Source organism: Mesocricetus auratus, unplaced genomic scaffold (genome assembly GCF_017639785.1).
Source record: "Mesocricetus auratus isolate SY011 unplaced genomic scaffold, BCM_Maur_2.0 Super-Scaffold_100038, whole genome shotgun sequence".
Lineage (NCBI taxonomy): Eukaryota > Metazoa > Chordata > Mammalia > Rodentia > Cricetidae > Mesocricetus > Mesocricetus auratus.
This window is the reverse complement of record NW_024429216.1, coordinates 8,333,524-8,357,777: the sequence shown is the minus strand read 5'-3', so window position 1 is coordinate 8,357,777 and position 24,254 is coordinate 8,333,524. Positions and strand designations below refer to the sequence as shown.

Sequence of the window (24,254 nt, the reverse complement as noted above, 5' to 3'; positions counted from 1 at the left end):
CATCCCTTACTCTCTGCCTCTCCCCGTGGCGTCATATGGATTGACGAGCAGGAGCCAGTCAGGAGATGACACGTCCGAGGCTGGGACTGCTGGGCTATATAAGGGTTGGGTTTTTCGCTCCCCGGGGTCTCCGCTCTGTAAGCTTATGCTCTCCCTCTCAAGATGCATTAAAGCTGTTCTGCAGAAGGATCCTAAGTGTGCCACATCGTTCTTGCTGGAGAGACAGTAGCGCGGGACAGAAGAATGAGGCAGAGGGTTCAATGTTCAACACCTAAATGGACTGAAGAGAGCTCAAGGACAGAATTTGCTAAATGATTTAGCAAGAGAGCTTGTCTCAATGAGAGAGAATAGGAAGGAGAGGAAGAGAGAGATATCACTGTGACAGAGAGGACTTACCTAGCATGTGTGAAGCCATGAGGTGCCATCCCTAGGACCACAAACACAAAACAAAGACAACCCCAAATGGGACTGTGCAAAACCCTTCCCACACCTCTTATTCTTAGCCTGGGCAGAGAGATTGGATGACTAGCTTTCTCATGTGGGATATTCTGAAAAGGACCATCACAGGGCCAAATGTTCCAAGTTTCTAGCCATGTAGCCACGTAGAGCTTCCCAGAGGAGAAAGTCAGGGCTCCTCTCCAACTCCCAGCAAAAGCACAGAGCAATACAATTAAGACATCAGTGGAGATTGGCAGGTGCCCTCGGCATGGTCAAGGTCTACTTCTCCACTTTCTAAGTACCCAAACCAAGATGTCTGGAGATGTCTGGAGATGTCTGGCCTCCTCCTAGCACATTGCTGTTGGGTTTCAACAAGGAGAGAGTGTTCATATTCTCTCTCTCTCTCTCTGTCTCTCTCTCTCTTTCTCTATCTCTTCTCTCTCTCTCTCTCTCTCTCTCTCTCTCTCTCTCTCTCTCTCTCTCTCTCTCTCTCTCTCTCTCTCTGTGTGTGTGTGCTGGGGTGAAAGTCTCCGGAGGGACAGTCTGATGTGCTGACACCAGCTCTGCCCTTTGAACCCAGGATCGGGACGGAGAGATAGCTTAGTGGGTAGAAGTTCTTGCTATGTGAACACAAGGAGCTGAGCTCTGATCTCCAGGACACATGTAAAACATCAAGCATGCTGGTGGTATCTGTAATCCCAGTGCGGGAAGACAGAGACAGACTGACCACTGGAGCTTACTGGTCAACCAGCCCAGCCAAAGCTGTGAGTTCTCCATTCAGTAGGAGACCTGTCTCCAAAAATAGGGTGGTTGGCCAGGCATAGTGGTGCACGTCTTTAATCACCCCAAGGGGATGCAGAGCAGGAGGATCTCTGTGGCCAATCTGGTCTACATAGATAGTTCTAGGACAACCAGGATTAAATAGAGAAAGCCTGTCTCAAAGGAACAAATGAACAAAAACGACGGAAGAAATAAAGGAAGACACACCTATGGTCAACCTCTGACCTCCACATGCATACACCATACATGTACACACACACACACACACACACACACACCGAGCCAAGTGGCCTCAGGCAAGTCTCAGTGTATCCATATGTAAGATGAGACAGACACACAAATTCCTGTCCTAATAAGGAGGCTCACCCCTGCAGAGGCTGGTTTTCTTTCTCCCATCAGCCATTAGTTGCCTGTAGTTTTTGTCGTTGGACGTAACCCCATGAAATTTTCTCCTTCCAACTGAATATGCCCATCGATATTGCCCTTGCTCCTGTCTTACCTATGCAGCTGGGAGAGACTCCTTCACTGCAGACTTCCCGCCTATCCCAGCTCTTATGGCCCTCCCATCATGATGATTCTCAACAGGAAAGGCCAGTAGCATTTCTCTTATAGGGGTATGTCTCTGTCTCATGGACATTTCTTCTGAATTGAAACTCCCCCACTCCAGAGGAAAGAGGCATATCCATAAAATCCAGGAAGCCAACTGAAACTTACTAGACATGGGAAGTTCAGAGCCAGGTAGATTTCAAGGCCCCTCCCCCAAGGATATAGAATCAGTTGGAAGGGAGACTCGTTTAGTCTTTGCAATCAGGCTTGGACAGGGATGCTGGTGCTTGCTCAGGGTCTGCTGTAATTGAGGCTGACTTGCTCTTGGTCTCAGTTGTGAGCTTGTACTCTGAGCTACTGTGGCATGGGATTGCCTGGCACAGGGACCAATATTTGGAGTTGTGTCAGCACCCTTTTCGCTGACACCAATCAGGGAAGACAGACAAAGTGCTAGAAGGACTTCTTGTGCAAAGACGCTCATGCAAAGAGTGGATTGTGGGAACCCAAGCTTCTAGGTCCCAAGCTGAGAACTGACTGTCCTGAAGTTAGTTATCTAACTGCAGACTAAGATTATTATGGTACTCTGCAGGGTCTGGTCTCTCCCAACATCATGTAAGAATGCAGAAAGCCTTATAGAGTTCCAGTTGTTATCAAAAAGGGGTGTGTGTGTGAGAGAGAGAGAGAGAGAGAGAGAGAGAGAGTCAGAGAGAGACAGAGACAGAGACAGACAGAGACAGAGTCAGACAGAGACAGAGTCAGACACAGACAGAAAGAGACAGAGACAGAGAGAAAAAGAAAGAGAAAGAGAGAGAGAGAGATGTCACATTTGTTAATGTAAGTATCAATGTAACAGGACCCCAGGCCTTATCACAACTGACACCATATTAGAGGTACCCACACACCATTCTGACCTATGAGTCTGGCACATAGATCCCCACACCTTCCAGAAAAGAAAACAAACACCTACTCCATCCAAGTCCATAGTTCTGGGAAAGTCCTTAAAGGCGCTACCCTTGCTCTTTGGTTTCTGGAGCTCCACTTATTGCTAAGTGTCTTTGCTAAATGAAGTGCATCAACCAGGATATGGATTTTGTGTGTAAAGGGCAAAGAACTGTGAGGCGTGGGCTACACAGTTTGGGTAAGTTCCCCGCGTAGCCTGCTGGCCAGCAAATAAAACTTTCTAATGGCTTTAAGAGTCTGTGTTCGCTGAAGTTACCTCTCAACACCAAGATGGTACCACAGGACCTTCTGTCCTGCGTGTGGTCCACAACCTCCCTACATTCTCCCCCTCTCTCTTTCCCACTCTCTCCCTCTCCCTGTCTCTTCTCACTTCATTTCTCTACACAAAAAACTTGCACAAAAACATTTTCAACAATTTTATTCATAGCAATCAAACTGAAATTCCAGTACTACCACCACCTCAACAACAAAGGAGAGAAAAGCCCAGGTGTTCCTCCATAAGAAATTGAATAAACAAACTGCAATGTGTTTGGGCAATGGGCTCAGTCACAGTTAACTATTGATAAACACAGCATGAATGAATCCCAGTCATACTGAGCTGGAGACATTGTGTACTGGGGCTGGGGGTGCAGCCCAAAGGACGGGCACTTGTGTAGAATGTGCAAGGCCCTGCGTTCAATCTCAGCATCACCAAACAAAATTAAAAAAAAAAACAGCATTTGTTCATAACAGCTAAAATTAGAAACAATCCAAGGGATTCGGTGGGTGAGTGGGTAAATCTGGATGCAGTGTGCAAACACATTATTCTGCCTTAAGAAGGAAGGATCTTCTACACAAGCCAATGAACCCAGAAGGCTAACTGCTGGGTGAGATAAGTCAGTCCCAGAAGCAGAAATGCCACCAGCTGTGGTATAACAAGTTCAAGGTCTGCCTGAGTTATATGGTGAGTAAGAGGTTGACCAGATCACCATGATCAGACCTGAGCTACTTTTACAGTGGCATTATCTTATTTTTATCTAATAATTGGCAATCCATTCATACACACAATGTATTTTGAACATATCCACCTCCCCCTGCTACTCTCTCACATCCACCCAGACCTTCCTTCCCGACTGGTTCCCCTCCTACTTTTGTGTCTTGTTTTCACAGCTCCTGTGATGTCGTGGTTACGTTGGTCAATGTCATATCCAGATGTCAGCACTTTACAGCGGTCCTTCCCATCCTCTGGCTTTCACACTTGCCCCCTTCCCTCTTCTGCAATGTTCCTTGGGCACTGTGGGAAGTGATAACACAAACGTCCCATAGACTGAGCATGTACCAGTCACTCATTCTCAACTCTGACCAGTTATGAGACTCGGAAAATGCTGCTGCTCTGACTAAGGCTGAGAGCAGCACTGGTATTACGCCTTAAAAAAGAAGAGTAAGCCCGTGAAGCAGTAAAAACCCAGAGGTGGAAAGAGAACCGAGGTCTTCCAGACACTGAGGGGAGCCTGAGGAGCCATCATTCATTGGGATGCGGAGAGTGGTGTCCCTTGTACAATCAGCAGTGGTTTCGATTGTAAGCATTGTGTTAGCTGTGTTTTAGCATGATTTTTGAAGGCTTATGACTTACTACGTGGGTGGGGGGAATTGCACCGCTGTCCCTGGAAGGAGAGGCTGTGCTTTTAACCACTGAGGCGTCTCTCCAGCCCCGACTTATGACGTTCTTAGTCATCAGTGATGCGGCCTGTGAGAGAACGTTCTTCTTTTCCATGTAATATATCTAGAATTCAAAGACCCTGCTCCTTATTGCAGTAGCTTTTCATGCTTTATGTTGAGTTAATTCTATATCTGAGTATTAAGGAGCAAGCAAAACAAGGAGAATGGCGCCTCCTCCAGGAGCCATTGACGTCGCTACAACTGTGCCATCTGTCTATTTTCACATGCCGGATCACCGTAGCTGGGTAGCCAAGCATTGTGTCACAGGCTGTGGTTGCTTCACCCAGACTGAATCTAAAATACGGGAAACACAAAAAGCCACGTATGGGAGTGGCCTGTGGGAGGTGGGCACTGGAGGAGCTCTAGGGCTTCCTGGCCATCTGTGAAAGACCCCATTTCAAGAGAGTAAGGCAGAGAGTGGCCCAGCCTGACACGCGTTCTACTCCCGAATGGGCGCGCGCGCGCGCGCGCGCGCGCGCACACACACACAGAGAGAGAGAGAGAGAGAGAGAGAGAGAGAGAGAGAGAGAGAGAGAGAGAGAGAGAGAGAGAGAGAGAGAGAATAGAAAAGAAAAGAAAAACAGGCCAAGAATGTTAGATAAAATGGAGTTAAAATGGGGGGAACTGGGCACCAGCACCACTCTCAGGAGACTGATGGTGCCCTGCTGCCATGACTGACAACTTCCTGGTTGCATTTGTTTTATACCACATCATCCAGGTTGGAAATTTCAATATAAAATATCCAATATTTTAAAAATTAAAAAAGTATATTTGAGGGGAACCTTCAGCCAAGATATAAGATAGACAGATGGATGGATGGGTGGGTGGATGGATGGGTGGAGTGGGTGGGTGGAGGGACAAACAGATGGACAGACCACAGATAAGTAGTAGAGAGATAGCAAATAGATGATAGATGGATAGTAGATAGATAGACAGACCAACAGTAGATAGATGAATTGATAGACAGACGGACAGACAGATGGACAGATATTTGGAGGCAGTCCTCCTGCCTTGGCCTCCCAAATGCCTGGAAGTCAGGCACGCATTACCATACCTGGCTCCAGTTAGCCACACTCTTTTTTTTTCATTTTCATTTTTTTTAATTCTCTGAAAATTTCCCATGTGCATGCGTGTCCAGAATCATTTACCTCTCTCCTTAATACCATCTCTCATACTCCATCTTTCCTACTAAAACCCCTTTTCTTTCAACAAGCCTCCTCTGATTTTGAATTCTTTTTTGATCCACGGAGTTTAATTTCGCTTGCCGGCGTGAGCATGAGTTAGGGGGTTATTTTCTAGAATATGGGCAACGTGCCAGTAGCTACACAACTGAAGAAAGTGACATGAGCTCCCTAGCTGGTGGTTTCCCAATGGGAGGGAGGCCCCAGGAGCCTCTCCACCCATGCGTGATGACGTAATGGCAGGCCTGGAGGGTCTTGTGTGGTCAGTCACGGCTTCAGTGAGTTCGAAAGTTCGGTGGCAGTTGTCATGTGCAGAAGACGCCATTCACAGCAGTGCTCACCAACTTCTGCTCCTTCTTCTGCGCCATCCCCCAGCCTTGGAGAGAGTGATGCAGATGTTCCATTTAGGGCTAAGTACTACGCTGTCACTTTTAACAGTTCTGAGCATTTGCGTTCATCACTGCCCGTGGCCGTCAGGGGATGCTTTGATGAAGACTGAGAGCAGCGCTAATCTATAAGCACTAAGTCCTGAGAAGGCAGTTTGACACCATGTCCATTTAGCAAAACAGCAATAGTAAACACATCCCGGAGGCCTATAACCTCCAAATCCACAAGTTTTTTTCACCAGGTTTCCATGGTTGCACATGAATTCCCTCCTCTACAGCATGCCTCAAATTCAGACAGAAAGCCGTTGATTATCCCAAAAACAGCCATCACACCGTTGTACCGGTGAGCATACCATTATAGCTTATGATATCCATTCTCAATAGAGACTTTGATATTCCCACCCGCCCCACCCCCAGTGGCTTGCCCAGCACCTTCTGGCATTGTGAAAGCCCGCCAGAAGGATGGACCCCAGGTTAGTTCAAACCTTAGTTTTTTATGTCCTACAACCAAAATATTAGTGTCTTCATTAAGAGTGTCTTATAATCTAGTTCTGGAGGGCAATCATGGGCATTTGCAGTGGTAGCCTATAATGTTTTGGAGACCCCTGGGGCCTCCCTGACCCATAGTTCATAGGAAGGTATTCCATACCTGGTGCTGGAATTGCGTTTAATAACCTTTGACTTCTGGGAGGAGCATTGTCCATTCAACCAGGGTGCCTCTGTACAAACATTTTCACATAATGTTTCTAAATGGCCATACAAAGTGATAGATTTCTATATGGCTTTTGCATGCCTGCTTTGCTGTAGTTAGCTTACCCACCTGATTCCCTCTCCCCTGCCCTATTGTCTCTTAACCCTTTCCACCCCAGTATTTTCCCTCTCGAATTTTGTGTCACATGCAATTCTCCCCACTTCCCTTTTTTAATGGATTGTTTTCCATTTGACACTTTAAGGTTTTGTATACTCTAGACATGAATGCTCTGTCAAGTGTCCAGTTGGCAAAGGTTTGCTCCAATTCCTTAGGCACACTCTTCCCTCAGTTAACAGTTCTTTTTGCTGCACAGATTTTTGATTTCATGAGATTCCATCTGTTGGTCTTATTCCCTGAGGGAGCAGGGTCCTATTTACAAAGTCCTGACTTACACCTACACCCGTCTCAGAAGGTACTCTCTACTTTGTCACCTAATGGATCCTGAGGTTTAAGTCTTACCTTGAGGTCCTTACCCTTTTTTGGGATTGATTGGTTTGAGTTAAGAGGTAAGGATCTCATTTTGTTCTTCTACACATGGATATTGAGTTTGCCTGAGACCATTTGTTGAAGCGTCTGTCTTTCTCTACTGTGTGTATTTTTGTCCTGTTTGTCAAAACTCATGGGGCTGTAGCTGTATGGACTTCTGACTGCCCTGCTGCTCTATCCCATTACTCTGCACGTCTGCCTTGTGACAGAACCATGCTATTTTCATTACTATGTCTCTGCGGTATAACTTGACATTAGATATGGTGACATCACCTGCAGTGTTCACTTTGCTTGCTGTTAGTTTGAAAACCAGGGGCAGTGTTTTAAGCGATACGTGGGCATATTTCTAATAAATCATTGGTTCCCAGTACTGAGGGGTTTTCAGGGGTCTGCACAGAATCTGAAGAAGCAATGCCATTCATACCAAGGACAGCACAATGAGGTCATCAAACTCTTTTGGAAATACACAAATGCAGAACACAGAACAATGCATTCATTTACACAAACACATTAAAAAGAGTTTTAGTGCCCCCTCCCTCCTGTCAGTTTCTTTAAAAAATAGAAAAATTTGGGCCAGTGTCATACTGTCTTTATCACAACAGCTCTACAGCATATCTTGAAGTCGGAATAGCAATCTCTCCATTTCTTTCTTGGTTCGGGGTTGCTTTGGCTGTCTGGGTCTTTTATGGTTCCATGTGAATTTTAGGGTTTGTATATTTCTAAAAAAACATGTTGTAGCTGTTTTGACTGATATTATATCAGATCTGTGCATTGCTTTGGGTAGGATCTTCATTTACGTGGCATTCATTCTGCCAATCCATGGCATGGGATGTCTTTCCTTTTTTTTCAGTGCTTTTCTCAATTAGTTTCTCTGGAGATTTGAAGTTGTTGCTATACAGCTGTTTTGTCTCCTTTGGTGGTTTTATTCTGAAATATTTTGTTGTCTTTTATGCATGGGAGTGTGTTCATAAGTTTCTTTCTATGTTACTTTGCTGTTGGCTACCAGCTTTTATGTAAGTTGATTTTGTAGGCTGCCCCTCTCCTAAAATTGTTGATTGTTTCTAAAAGTTTTCTGTTAGTTTTTTTGGGGGGAGGGGGATCTCTTATGTATAACATCATATCATCTGCAAAAGAGGGATCATTTGACTTCCTCTTCCTATTTGTATCCCTTTAATTTCCTTCCCTTACTTTTCCAGCTAATACTTCTAGCCTGTATTGAAGACAAGTGGGAATAGTAGACAGCCCTGTCTCATTCTTGATTTTAACACTATTATTTTAAGTTTTTCTCCTCATAGGATAATGAAGGCTGTGAGTTGGTTATATGTAGCTTTAATTACATTGAGACATAGTCTCCCCTGGCCTACTGTCTCTAGGACTTTTATCATGAAAATATGTTGGATTTTGCCAAAGGCTTTTTGTGCATTTAGTGAGATGGTCCTGTGATTTCTTTAAACTTCATTTTATGATTTATTTATTGACTTGTGTGTGTTGAACAACCCCTGCATTTTGGAATGAAGCCAACCTAATCATGGTGAATGATCTCCTCAATATGTGCTTGTATTTGGTTTGCTGGTGATTTATTGAGGAATTTTGCATCTGTGTTTACCAGGGATACAGGCTTGTAGTTTTGTTGTTGTTGTGTCTCTCCCTGGTTTGGGAATTGGAGTGATACCTGCTGGTTTCATAGAACAAGTTTGGAGTGATTCTTCTGTTTCTTTCTTTCTTTTCTTAAAAAGAGTTTCAGAAAGATTAGTTGTGGCTCTTTGAAACTCTGGTAGAATTCTGCTGTAAATCCATCTGGGTCTGGGCATTTTGAGTTGGAGAATCTTCTTACTAATGTTTCAATTTCCTCTTTTGTCATGTGTGTGCTAAGTAGGACCATACAACAGGAGGGAAATCATGCCTGGTACTGGAAATCTAGCCAACTTCCTAGGACTCGTGGGGTCATGAACCTCAGAAAATAATCTACTCCCATTGATTTTGGGGACCAGTTCCTTAGTACATGCTGAATGTTCTCCTTTTGTCCACAGATAAGTGTAGCTATGGTACATACCTCATCAAAGAAGCCCCTCATCACAGAGAGTGGAGATCATCACAGAAAACCACAAAAGACACAACGCAAAGATGAACAGATCATGGGGAATCCAGCCCCCAGAGATGCATCTGTATCACAGTTCCTGCCTCTACGGCTCAGGGAAGATGGAGGAAGAAGAGGGCCGGAATACCAGGAAGTCCTTTGTGAAACAGTTTTTACTGGAAATGGCTGTGCAAACAAGACTGAAACAATACCAATTATCAATAGACTGATAAATGAAAATGGGAGAATCTCACTGGGCCCCACCCCCAGACAAAGAACCACAGGCAACTAATGATTACTTGGAAAAAGGGAATTTAGCCCATCCCAAAGATAAGCCCCCTTATTGGTTCTCCAATCCAGAGTGATCAGCCTTGAAATCATATACACACTACCAAAAAGAAGATGGACTAAGCAAATTGTAGTTGCATATATTTGTGCACGCACATAGATACACATGCATACATGCATATGTATGTGACAATAATAACCAAATAAAAAGAGGCAATCAACCTGAGAGTGGGGGGACGTATGAGGGGAGAAAGTGTTGTAATTCTGTTTGGATTTACAATTTATGTATTTATTTATTGTTTTTACAGAAAAACATATTTTTAAGTTAACTGAATAGGTTGATCGGGAGGAAATGTCTGCAGGGGCAAGATATGCCTACTGGCACAATAGTGGCATGCCTATTATGGAGTAACTACTACGCTTGGTACTGCAATCCTAGACAAAACCCCATGACTAGTGTCTTAGTTAGGGTTTCTATTGCTGTGATGAAACACCATGACCAAAGCAGCTTGAGGACTTCCACGTCACTGTTCATCATCCAAGGAAGTCACGAACCTGGAGGCAGCAGCTGATGCAGAGGCCATGGAGGGTTGCTGCTCACTGGCTTGCTCCCATGGCTTGCCTAGCCACGTTCTTATAGAACGCAGGGCCATTAGCACAGGGATGACTCCACCCACAATAAGCTGAGCTTTTCCCCATCAATCACCTTTTAAAAAATGCTCTACAGGCTTGCCTACAGTCTGACCCTATGGAGGGATTTTCTGGATTGAGAATCCCTCTTCTCGGGTGACTTTAGTTTGTATCAAGTTGGCATAGAACTATTCTGCACAGCTGGGGGTATCACAGGTCCTAAGGTAGAAAGTGATAGTGTTATTTTCCTGGATGGTCATGTTGCTGAATTGCTTCTATTGTGTGTATGTCCATAGTCCTGGACTGCTCCCCACATTGGTAAGAGACACGTCTTTCTGCAGTGAGCAGCCATCAGTGCAGAGATTCATAGTTGATCAAAGCACTGAGAATAAAAAGCTAAGTGCTCTGCAACACAGAGGCCATCTTTTTCAACTAAGGCTCATGGAAGAGGAGGCAGGAAGGATGTGGTAGCCAGAGGAAGAACGTGATGAATTGCAAACATTTGAACATGACATGGCTGTCAAACTGATAAACTTACAGAAACTATAGACAAAAGAGCTAAACAAAATCAAGCCACCCAAAATTGGACATAAGGTGCCTTCCAGGCCCCGTGCCTGACTGAGGAGCAGCTGGGGGTTGAGGGCTGCTGGGGAAGGAAAAGTCATTATCCTTGGGGGTGTGGCATGGTTTCCCATGCTCCCGTGGATGGCCCCACACCCATGTGCATATGAGCAACACTAATAGCACTTAGTAGGTTATCCAAAAAAAAATGAAGTTTTGAGAGATATAGGTTACCCAACTGGGGGATATAGAGGGAGCTTGAGGAGGAAAATGGACAGTGGATGTGATCGTATTTGGTGGAACATACGCCCATAATTCTCAAGAATAAAGAGAAACATTTCTTTAAGTTGCCTGACTCTAATTATAGCACCTTCCGGTTCGTTACATTAACTCTCCATGTTTGTGAGCAATGGGTTGTAAACTGGGAAACCAGCGTCAGCAGTGTGTACAAACAGAATGAAGTCTGACTCACACGCTATTGGGACTATGGAAAAACCAGTGTTGGGACCATTAGCCTTTCATGTTTATTTTACCTTTTTCCTGAAATAAATAATTTTGAATTGCATTTTTGTTCTTTTTGCTTTTTAAGACAGGGTTTCTCTGTGTAGCCCTGGCTGTCATGGAAGTCACTCTATAAACCAGGCTGATCTCAAACTCACAGAGATCCAACCCCCCACCTCTGCCTCCTGAGTGCTGGGATTAAAGGTGTGCGCCACCACTGCCTGGCTTGAATGATTTTTAGTTATTGTGTTTAAACGGTCTGTTCGTATGTTAGTGTGTGGCATGTACACATGGGTGAAATATGTGGGAGCACAGGACTTTCTAGAAGTCTAGTCCAGGCATTTGTGAGTTGCCCGATGAGGGTGCTGGAAACCAAATCCAGGTCCTGTGAAGGGAGCACATGCTCTCAACCTCTGGACCACCACCATGGTGATTTATGTAACTTAGGTTAAACCCTCAAATAGCTCAATGGATGCTTATTGTTGTAGGTCTTACGGGAATTGAGAAATAAGACATAGTAAACACAGCTGGTAATGCCAATACAGCAGTTACTAAGTACAAGGCCACGGTGACCCATTACCTTTTCGTATATGATGCAATGCAGCCTCCATAGAGCAGAACATTATTTACTATCATGGCTAACACTGTACAAGCGTAGAAACCAGGTCCCAGCTAGGTAAAGCGACTTGGCCTAATGCGCCATCGCTCATAGAAGGTGGACTCACGATTGTAAAGCCTGAAATGTGCCTCCATGGTCCCTCTCCCAAGTGTTTCCTGCATGGGAGAAGGTATAAATTCTGCAGTCAAAACAAAACAATGCAAAACAAAAAGTGCACACACACAAAACCAGGTAATTCGTCCTATTGGGTTGGTTTTTGGGGGAGGTTGTATGTTTGTTTTGATTTTCACGTTTTATTTTGAGAAGGAGAAAGAATATGAAGTCGGGTAGGGTCTGGGATGAGTTGGGAGAGGAAAAGATGATTAAAATATATTGGGGTGGGGGCTTGGGAGATGGTTCAGGAGTTAAAAGCGCTGGCTGACCTGGGTTCATTTTCCAGCACCCAGTGTCGTCTGTGGCTGCAGTTCCAGGGGATCCGACACCCTTGCAAGACACTCATGGAGGCAAAACACCAGTGTACATAAAGTAAAAGTAAAATAAATTATAAAAATATGTTGTATGGTAAATTTTTTCTTCCACCTTCTATTGAAAATATTTTTTCACACACACGATGTATCCGGATTACAGTTTCCCCATCTCTATTCTTCCAAGTTCCCTCTCGTCAGTATCTCTCATTAGAAAATAGCAGGCTTCTGAGAGACAACAACAAAAGAAAACATAATAAGATAAAGCAGCAACCATCAAATACAAGTTGGACAAGGCAAACAAGCAGACAGACAAGAGTGGTAAATTTTATTGTTAAACGCTTAAATAATGAAAGGTCTCAAGCAAAAACAAACAAATTTTTTAAAAACCTGTAACAAAAGAGAAAGGATTTAGAGAGACAACAATATGTGAACCCTAGAGTCCCACAGAAAACCCAGCTACGTTTCTCGATGCCTCTTCAAGCCTGTAGCCTAAATATTGACCCACAGCAAAAAAAAAAAAGCGTTGGATGTTGGATGCTGGAATGGAGAAATCCTAAAAAATACTTGGTGATTCATTCGAAGATAGCCATGATGAAAGAACTGCTTAGTTAGACAAAGACTATCTCAGCAGCCATGTGGAACATTTTTGATCTTGACAGAGAGATGAGGCAGGGTATTGGGTGGAGGGAAAGGAGGCAGAGGTTATCCTTAGGTAAAGTTCCGACTTGCTTGAGGATATAAAAGAAGTAACTGAAAGATAAAACTTAAAGAGTGAGCCATGCTCGGCTCTGATTATAGTTTCTAAGTCTCAGCAGAAATTGAGAAATGTGGACTGGAGGGATAATCAGCAGTTAAAGGCTAGGCTCACAACCAAAAATTGAGAAATATTGAAATGTTGACAGAGTGCGTTCAGCTTTGATGCTCTTAATCATTAATGATTAATGATCTGACCCATGTTAGAAAGGTTTTTTCTTTACTTTTCATGTAATAGATCCAAACATCAAGGGTTCTGTTCCTCACTAGAATAACTTCCCATGTTTTATGTTGTGTTAACTTGCAGTCTTCACTAGGTGTCATTTCTCAGAAATGTGTAGCATCTGGTTCTCTGATTTTTACCTCCCTAACGGAAGCCAAAATAAGCACATGAAAGCTTTGTGCTATCTTTTGCACTTAAAATCACTTTTGTAGTTTCCCGAAAGGGACCTGGGGTGGAGGAATCCCAGACTGGCTTTTTCAAGACATAATATTATACTAGAATTAGACACGTTTGAAAAGTTGCGTGTGAAGATGGGCCAAGTTAGGATTTAAGTCAGATCTTCCCTACTTTCGATCGCTAAGAATAAAGAATAAAGGTTTTCTGTGGGTAAAAGCATGTTGAAATTGTATATTTTATGGGGATCCCTTGATGCTGTGTCAGTGTTCTGTCCCAAGTATGCTGTCATCAAGATAAACACGTTATTATTCAACAGCTCTGTTCAGGTTTCCTGTGTCCATGAAGACCTGTTGGTGTTGTGCCTAACATCAAGGGAGGTTAGCATAAAGCTGCCATTCACAACTTCAGGCGTTATATGAAAGGCTTGGTTGGCCATGGCCCTTCTTCTTTGGTCTGTGTCTAGCATCTTCTAAAACTGTGTGTCCTAATTATTATGTAATGTGTCTTTTTTACTATTTGATAATTTCTTAAAATGTGTTTTGATAAAGCCCCCCATTCCTTCCCCTCCAATTTCTTCCCATCCCCCCGACTTCATTCCCTCACCATTTTATGTCTTTTTTTTTTAATCTTCTGAGTTCACTTAGGACTATTAGTGTGTGAATGAGTACTGGACCTACTGGATCATGGATAGCATCTCATGGGCTACAACCATAAAGAAAACCGACTTTTCCTCTCTTCCAGCAGACATCAGTTGCCAATAGCTCTGCGGATAGTGGTAGGCCTCTTGTGACAGCCTCCTACATCCAAGTTAGGTTTTTGTCTGGCTTGATCTTTTCATCGGCCTTATGCACACTGTAACAACTATCATGGGCAACTGCCCTGCAGCGTCCAGGAAACACTGTCTCATCGTAGTTAACCACTACCTTTGGCTCTTACGATCTTCTTACTCCATCTTTCACAATTATACCTGAGCCTTGAAAGGGGCATTTTACTGTGGAATAGTCCCTTACACCGTGTGAATATTTGTCAGTGTGGTTAGGTTAATAAAGACACGGACTGGCCAGTCGCTGGACAGGTAGAGGTTAGGTGGGACTGGCAGGCAAAGGGAGAACAAAGAGAGGAGGAAGAGTGGGAGAATGTTGAGAAGATGAGGAGAGAAGGAGATGAACTTGCCATACTGAGAAAAGGTACCAAGCCATGTGACAGAAGGTAGATAAGAAATATGGGTTAAGTGAGAGAGAGAGAGTTAGCTAGTAACAAGACTGAGCTATTGGCTGAGCATTTGTAAGCCTCGGTCTGGTTATTTGGGAGTGGCTGCTGGGACACAGAGAAACTCTGTCTGCATGATATAGATGCATGATTAGAGCTGAGTGAGGGAATTGACAAATGGAAACCCAGGAAACTAAAAAAATTTTCTGTACAGCAAAGAAGACTATCATTTCAGTAAAGATACATCCCACAGAATAGAAAAAAATCCTTCCCAGCTAGCTGTACATCTGATAGTGGTTTAGTGTCTACAATGTAAAAAGAGCTAAAAACACAAACACCAAGAAAACAGACAGTCCAATCAAAAGTTAGGATAGGAAGGAAAAGTGCAATGTGGAACTAAATGGAGAAAAGAACTACAAATGGCTAAGAAATGTTTTACTGGTTTTAGCTATCACGAAAATGCAGATTAAAGCTATTATAAGACTTCATCTTACCACAGTCAGAATGGCTCACATAAATGACAAATGCTGGATGTGAGCATGGGAATGTTTAGCCACTGACAGTAACAGTACAAACTGCTACAGCAGTCATGATGGAAATCAGTGTGAAGAGGCCCCAGAGAGCTAGAGAGGGGTTTGCTGCATGGTCCAGCTATCTGACTCTTGGGTGTATGCCCAAGACACTCTCCATTCTACTGCAGAGATACTTATTCATTCACGTACGTACATTTGCTGCTGTGTTCACAATAGTCCAAAAATGGCAACATCGGGTGGCCTGAGCAGAAACAATGGAGACCTGAGGACTGTGCACAGCCCGACAGAACTCAGCCCACCCAGAGACTGCCAGCTTCCAAGTCCCATTCTCCACCCATGGGACAGGCGAGACAAGGGTCCAGCCTACACAGAGTTTGCTAAGGTCCCGATACTAGGACGGCCCCCATCCACGAAAGAGGAAAGCCACCAGGGTATTGAACCTGCTCCTACACACTAGAAAGGAATCGTGGTCACATATCCACCAGGAGAGGAAGAGACTCCTGCACCCATGGGAAGAAATGATAGGAAGGAGACAATACAAAAACACACCCACCAACAGAAAAACCAATAGGACACCGCAAGAAACTAGAGAATCTACACCCGCAAGACCTGAACAGCCCATTGCAGATGAAGCACATGAGAAAGACCTTAAAAACAACTTCATGAAAATAATAGAGGCCCTCAAAGAGGATATGAGAAAACCCCTTAAAGACATGGAAGAAAAAAGCAAACCAAAAATACAAGAGATGGAGGAAAAAACAATCCAAAATGCAAGAATTGCAAGAAATGGAAGAAAAGACAAACCAAAAACTTCAACAAATGTAAGAAAGCGAGGAAAATACAAAGCAAAAATTACAAGAAACAATTCAAAAAGTACTGAAAGACCCCCCCAGAGTGGGGAGACCCTCACTCAAGTCTCGGGATAAGCTGACACCCCAATAATTCAAGAGAGACCATTCTTGATGCAAGCACAAGAGGTTTATTTGGGGAACCAGTGCACTGGGGCTAAGCTCATAACCCTCGCAGGGGCAGAGGAGTTCGACTCCCAGTAGCTGCAGTCAGGGATTTTTTTTTTGGTTTTATGAGACAGGGTTTCTCTGTCTTGGAGGCTGTAGGTCCAGCCTGGCCTCGAACTCACAGAGATCCACCTGCCTCTGCCTCCCGAGTGCTGGGATTAAAGGCGTGTGCCACCAACGCCCGGCTTACAGTCAGGGATTTTTAAAGGGAAAAACCATAAAGAATGGGGGAGTTTAGGCAAGCACCACAAAAAATGGGGAGATTAGGCAAACACCATAAAGAATGGGAAAGTTAGGTGATAACTCATGTCTTCACGGGAAGGTTATAGGTTATCTCGAGCAAGAATTCTTGGGGCGTTGTACAGTTAAACATTGAGCATCAGGAATATGGTGAGCTAGTTCCTGGATCAGAAAGTGTTATCTTTTAAGTTTATCTTGAGGTCACCGGTTTCTCGGGAGAGGGCAAAAGAACATGTTACTCTGTGCTGGGCTAGTTGATAGGGGTCTAAAAATGTTCAGTTGGGGTCTCTCAGTACAAGGGTCGAAAGCTGAAGTAATGCTGGAAATAGAAAGGCTGGGCAAATGGTCAGGTACTACAGATGCAAGCATAACCAACAGAATACAACAGATGGAAGAGAGAATCTCAGGTGTTGGAGATACACTAGGGGAAATAGATTCATCAACCAAAGAAAATCTTAAGTCCAACAAATCCCTAACACAAAATATCCAGGAAATATGGGACACCATGAAAAGACCAAACCTAAGAATAATAGGTATAGAAGAAGGTAAAGAAATCCACCTCAAAGGGGCAGAAAACATATTCAACAAAAACATAGAAGAAAACTTTCCCAACTTAAAGAAAGACATGCCAATGAAGGTACAAGAAGCCTACAAAACACCAAATAGTGTGGACCACAAAAGGAAATCCCCTCGCCTCATAATAGTAAAAACCCCGAACATACAGAATAAAGGAAGAATATTAAGAGCAGCTAAGGAAAAAGGTCAAGTAACATATAAAGGCAAACCTATCAGAATCACACATGACTTCTCCATGGAAACTCTGAAAACCAGAAGGTCCTGGATAGATATTCTACCAACACTAAGAGACCATGGATGCCAGCCCAGACTGCTATATCCAGCAAAGCTTTCAATCACTATAGATGGAGAAAACAAGATATTCCATGACAAAACCAAATTTAAAAAATACATATCCACTAACTCAGCCTTATAGAAAGTTCTGGAAGGAAAACCCCAACCCAAGGGAGTTAACTACAACCAGAAAAACATAGGCAATAGATAATCATACCTTACCAACAACCGAAAGAAAAGAGGTGGAAATACACATATAATTCCACCACCATCAACTATTCCAAAACAAACAAGAATGAGCAATCAATGGTCATTAATATCCCTCAATATTAATGGTCTTAACTCGCCCATAAAAAGACACAGGCTAGCAGAATGGATTCAAAAACAGAACCCATCTTTCTGCTGCATACAAGAAACACACCTCAGCCTCAAAGACAGACATCACCTCAGAGTTAAGGGTTTGGAAAAGATTTTTCCAATCAAATGGACCCAAGAAACAAGCAGAGGTAGTAATCCTAATATCTAACAAATTAGATTTTAAAATAAAATCAATCAAAAGAGATGAAGGAAGAGTACTTCATACTCATCACAGGAGAAATCCACCAAGATGAAGTTTCAATTTTGAACATCTATGCCACAAATACAAAGGCACCCACACGTTCATAAAAGAAATATTACTAAAACTCAAATCACATATAAAGCCCCACACACTTATAGTGGGAGACTTCAACACCCCACTCTCGCCTCTACACAGGACTACCAGAAAAAAAACTTAACAAAGAAGCAAAGGAACTAATAGAAAGTTATGACCCAATTGGGATGAACAGATAACTATAGAACATTCCACCCGAATAAAAAAGAATATACCTTCTTCTCACCACCACATGGAACCTTCTCAAAAATCGACCACTATAATGATATTCGATACTATATATGGAAAACAATATATTTATTTACCAGAGAGAGAGAGAGTCGCACAGACCAGGAGTTAGAAGTGTGTCTGGCTTCCAGGAGAAAAAAGGGAGGTTCCTTTTCCTTTCACTTCCTTTTATATCTACCTGCGTCAGTTTACATGCTCCAGCCCTCACGGGTGGATAGCTTTGTGGGGTTCACTCCTACAGACCACATACTTGGCAACATAGCAAACCTCAGCAGCTACAAAAAAACTGAATAACTCTATGCACTTTATCAGACCACCATGCATTACAATTAGAATTCAACAACAACACAAATTGCAGGAACCCTACAAACTCATGGAAGTTGAATAAAGCAAAATTGAACTATTCCTGGGTCAAAGAAGAAATAAAAAAAGAAATTAAAGACTTCCTAGAATTCAATGAGAATGAAGACAAAGCATACCCAAACGTATGGGACACTTTGAAAGCAGTGCTAGGAGGGAAGTTCATAGCACTAAGTGCCCACATGAAGAAAATGGAGAATAGACACACTAGAGAATTAACAGCACAGCTGAAAGCTCTAGAACACAAAGAAGCAAACTCACACCAGGAAATAATCAAATTGAGGGCTGAAATCAGTAACAGAAACTAGGAAAACAATACAAAAAATCAATGTAACTAAGAGCTGGTTCTTTGAAAAAATCAACAAGATGGACAAACCTTTATCCAAACTTACCAAACGACAGAGTGTCAACATGCAAATTAACAAAATCAGAAATGAAAAGGGGGACATAACAATGGACACTGAGGAAGTCCAGAGAATAATCAGGTCATGCTTTGAAAACCTGTGCTCCACAAAAATTTGGAAATGTAAAGGAAATGGACAATTTTCTGGATAGATATCACCTGCCAAAATTAAATCAAGAACAGATAAGCAATTTAAACAGACCTATAACACCTATGGAAATAGAAGCAGTCATCAAAAGTCTCCCAACCAAAAAAAAAAGCCCAGGGCCAGATGGCTTCAGTGCAGAACTCTACCAGAAATTCAAAGAACAGCTTATACCAATTCTTCTCAAAGTATTCCGGACAATAGAAGCAGAAGGGTCTTTGCCAAACTCTTTCTATGAGGCTTCAATAACCTTGATACCCAAGCCACACAAAGACACAACTAAGAAAGAGAACTTCAGACCAATATCCTTCATGAAAATTGATGCAAAAATACTCAATAAAATCCTGGAAAATCAGATCCACGAACACATCAGAAAACTCATTCACCATGACCAAGTAGGCTTCATGCCAGGCATGCAGGGTTGGTTCAACATATGAAAATTCATCAATGTAATCCACCATATAAACAAGCTGAGAAACAAAAAAACACACGATCATGTCACTGAATGCTGAAAAAGCCTTTGACAAAATCCAACACCCCTTCATGATAAAGGTATTGGAGAGATCTGGGATAACAGGAACTTGCCTCAACATAATAAAAGCTATATACAGCAAACCAACAACTAACATAAAATAAATGGATAGAAACTCAATGCAATTCCACTAAAATCAGGAACAAGACAAGGCTGTCCACTCTCTCTATACCTCTTCAATATTGTCCTTGAAGTCCTAACTAGAGCAATACAACAACAAAAGGAGATCAAGGGGACACAAATTGGAAATGAAGAAATCAAACTTTCACTATTTGCAGATGAGATAATAGTTTACATAAGTGGCCCAAAAAACTCTACCAGGGAACTCCTACAGCTGGTAAATGCTTTCAGCAAAGTGGCAGGATACAAGGTCAACTCAAGAAAATCAGTAGCCCTACTATGTACAGTTGATAAAAGGGCTGAGAAAGAAATCAGAGAAACATCGCCCTTAATAATAGCCACAAACAACATAAAATACCTTGGGGTAACGTTAACCAAACAAGTGAAAGACCTGTATCACAAGAACTTTGAGTCTTTAAAGAAAGAAATTAAAGACACCAGAAAATGGAAAGATCTCCCATGCTCTTGGATAGGTAGGATCAACATAGTAAAAATGGCAATCTTACCAAAAGCAATATACAGATATAATGCAATCCCCATTAAAATACCAGAACAATTCTTCACAGACCTTGAAAGAAAAATAATCAACTTTGTATGGAAAAAACAAAAGACTCAGGATAGCCAAAACAACCTTATTCAACAAAGCAACATCTGGAGGCATCACCATCCCTGACGTCAATCTCTATTACAGAGCTATAGTCCTGAAAACAGCTTGGTACTGGCACAAAAATAGACAGGTAGACCAATGGAATCAAATTGAAACCCCTGATATTAACCCATACATGTATGAACATCTGATTTTTGACAAAAAAAAAGCTAAAAATATACAATGGAAAAAAGAAAGCATCTTCAACAAATGGTGCTGGCATAACTGGATGCTGGCATGTAGAAGATTGCAGATAGATCCATGTTTTTCACCATGCACAAAACTTAAGTCCAAATGGATCAAAGACCTCAACATAAATCCAGCCACACTGAACTTGTTAGAAGATAAAGTGGGAGTTATCCTTGAAAAAATTGGTACAGGAGACTGCTTCCTGAACATAACACAGTAGCACAGACACTGAGGTCAACCATTAATAAATGGGACCTCCTGAAACTGAGAAGCTTCTGTAAGGCAAAGGACACAGTCAGCAAGACAAAAAGGCAGCCCACAGAATAGGAAAAGAGGACGCCCCTGTGGGAGTCAGGCTCTCCCTCCCACCCTCAGTGGGTTCTAGGGATGAAAGTCAGATCATCAGCTCTTTGCAGCACACCCTTCACCGCTAAGTCATCTAAGTCATCTCTCCTCTTTCCCGTCTTGAGTCCAGCTTTTCATCTAGACTTCTCCCCACCACGGTTGGTCTTATTCGGGGAGAGGAGGAGGGAGCTGGGCCCAGGCCCTTCTTGCATCTTTCCTCAGTGACATCACTTTAGTAATCTCGGAGTCATTTTTCCTCCCAATGCTAACACTACTCTCGGCTTCTTTGGATTTTCTCTTGGCTTTGTTTTGTCCTGTCTGGCGCTCATTCCTTACCCCTGGAAAAATCTCTGTTGCACGAGTGTTCTCTCTCAGTTCAGTTCATATCGCTCTGATATTTTTCTCGTGCCTCTTTCCTCTTGGCTTCTTCCGGTCTCCCTCACCGGAAGGCTTCCATAACTTCGCTGGGTGCTTCTGTTTCAGGTTTTGTTGTTGCTGCTGCTATAAGGAAGGATTTTGCTTTTGGTTTACAGCTCCAGGTCCCAGTTCATCACTGAGAGAAGTCAGGGCAGGAACTAAAGCAGAGATTATGTAAGAAAGTTCGCTTACTCGCTTGTCCCCCTGGCTTGTGCTCATTCAGTTTCCCTATACCACCCAAAACCACCTGCCCAGGAGTTACACCGCCCTCAGTGAGCTGGGCCCTGCTATATCAATTAGCAATAAAAACAAAACCAAAAAACACCCTCACAGACATGCCTCCAAGCCCATCTAACAGAGGCAATCCCCAAAACTCCTAAGACTCCTACAAGACAGCTCTGGACTGTGTCAAGTTGACAACCAATGCTAACTAGGAAGCAGGCATTCTACAATCATTATTTCTCTTTAGTTTGCCTTCTAGTTGTGAGTTCAAGTCCCGCCCAACCCCCACTCCTGGGGAGAGCCACGTGAAAGGTACTTTCTCTAGGTCTGTCTTAGTTAGGGTTTCTATTGCTGCGATGAAACACCATGACCAAAAAGCAAGTTGAAGAGAAAAGGGTGTATTTAGTTTATATTTTAGCATTGCTGTTCACCACTGAAGGAAGTCAGGACAGGAAATTCAAACAGGTCAGGAACCTGGAGGCAGGAGCTGATGCAGAAGCATGGACTTGCTCAGCCTGCTTTCATATAGAACCCAGAACCACCAGACCAGGAATAGCAATGCCCACAATGGGATGCCCCCTTCTCCATCAGTCACTAATTAAGAAAATGCCTCACAGCCAGATCTTATGGAGGCATTCCGTCAACTAAGGCCCCTCCTTTCTAACAACTCTAGTTTGCGTGTCAGGTTGACAGGAGAGTAGCCAGTACATGGTCCATTCATTTGTAATTGGGTAGACGAGACACAGCTGTCACTATGCACACCCACACACACTTCATCACCACACCATAGCAGAATTAAGAGATCATACCTGTGTGTGTGTGTGTGTGTGTGTGTGTGTGTGTGTGTGTGTGTGTGTGTGTGTGTGTGTGTTAGCGAGGGTCATGAGAAAAGGAGGCAAAATGTAACTAAAAGTCAGGAGAGACCCTAGAGCTGACTCTCTGCCCTATGAAAGGCACCCTAGGACCCGCAAGTGAGTTTTAGCTTCCTCTCTCTCTGAGCTTGTACAGCCTCAGTTAATATTGCATATTCTAAATCCATTCATTTCCCTGCAGAGTTTATGGCTTCATTTTTCTTTTAGAGCTGACCAGGATTCGATTTTAGACATGCGCTGGGTTTTCAATATCCATCCACCTGTTGATGAGCAGCTACGTTGGTTCCATTTCCTTGCTGTAGTGGACAGAGCAGAAATGAGCCTGGAGGTGCTAATATCTCCATGGTGAGGTTGTGGGGTTCACTGGGCAGGTAACCAGGAGAGAAACAGCTGGGTTATATGGCAGCCTGGCTTTTTTTTTTGTTTTTTGAGGATGGGTGTTTGTTGTTGTTTGTTTTTGAGGAACATCCAAAACAATTTCTATCATGTATGCATTTACATATGTAAACAAGTGTACATACATGCGTGTAGTATAGCATGTGGAAAGGGGATGAAGAAAGGGTAATATTCGGCGATGAGGAAGAGAAGAATGAAGCTAAGGGACACATTAGCCATGAAAGTGGACGAGAAGCTAATTGTTTCTCTTGTTTCTTCAGAAAGGTCTCCTGGCAGCAGACCTAAGACAGAGAGAGTGACACCTTCTTGTCTGCCTAGAATTCCCACCACTTCTGGACACAGGACACCTCAGCCCAGCCAGCTCAATCTTCATCATCCTCCCTGTCCAGTTCTTACCACATAGCCCAGCCTGGCCCTCAGTCCTGATTTAGCTGCTGAGACAACAGTCACAGGTGTCACGCCTGACTCAAGCTCTGTTCTTGGAACCTGCAGGTAAATAAAAAGAACTCCATTCCCAAAGGGGAGAAACCAGGGTCAGATCTGTGTGATGGTGCCAGAACGCGCAGAAAGAGAGCGGTAACCCGTGGATGTGTTTGCGGACAGGAAAGAAGTCTTGTAGGCATTTGGCATGAAAGATCTGGGAACGGTTGAGGTTCTTAAGGACAGTGAATACTAGTCAACAGCTCTAATGGTGACTCCTATCCATATGGCAGGGTCCTGGGGGGCTCTCTGCATCTTAGACATCACATCACGGAGTCTAGACAAATCAACATAATCTACTCTTTCATTATACAAGATAAGAACTGTATAAAATTTCGTTTACTTCTTCATGCTTGAATTCAATGTGTTTGGATCACATCCACGCCCCATCCTCTCCTCTCCAATTTCTCTCCTATGCCCTTACAGCTTTTACTCCCAACTCCACATGCTCTCTCTCTCTCTCTCTCTCTCTCTCTCTCTCTCTCTCTCTCTCTCTCTCTCTCTCTCTCTCTCTCTCTCTCACACACACACACACACCACAGTAGTCCTCATTACTGGGTAGGGAAGTCTCAGGGGCTGTTTTCACAATGCCCTTGGTTGTGCTAAACTAGGAAAGGAAACATCTTGCCCCTGGCATTCTTTGGACAGGTGAAAGGAATGCCCAAGGAAATAGCATTTTGTGGGCAAGAAAGGAAGGTCTGAGGGAGGAAAGCTCCCGTGGCAAGATAATGTAGGAAAGTCTATAGTTTGTGCAGATTCCCTATAAACAGATTGCTTCTCAGATGCCGCAAATAACATGACACTGAGGGACAGTTGGGAAACTTGAAATGGGAAGAAAAGAGATAACCCGTTGTAGAGTTTTTCTGGGTGAATCAATA

General features: G+C 43.2%; 1 long non-coding RNA gene across 1 annotated transcript; it reads right to left on the bottom strand.

Annotated features, from left to right (window-relative positions):
- Nucleotides 1-4,983: 4,983 nt before the first annotated feature.
- LOC121135504 lies at nt 4,984-22,026 on the bottom strand. Its single transcript, XR_005872609.1, has 5 exons — nt 21,326-22,026; nt 12,325-12,594; nt 12,009-12,057; nt 9,280-9,503; nt 4,984-5,979 (listed from the first exon to the last, which is right to left on the bottom strand). It is a non-coding gene; the product is annotated as an uncharacterized LOC121135504 (long non-coding RNA).
- Between the last annotated feature and the right edge of the window lie 2,228 nt (nt 22,027-24,254).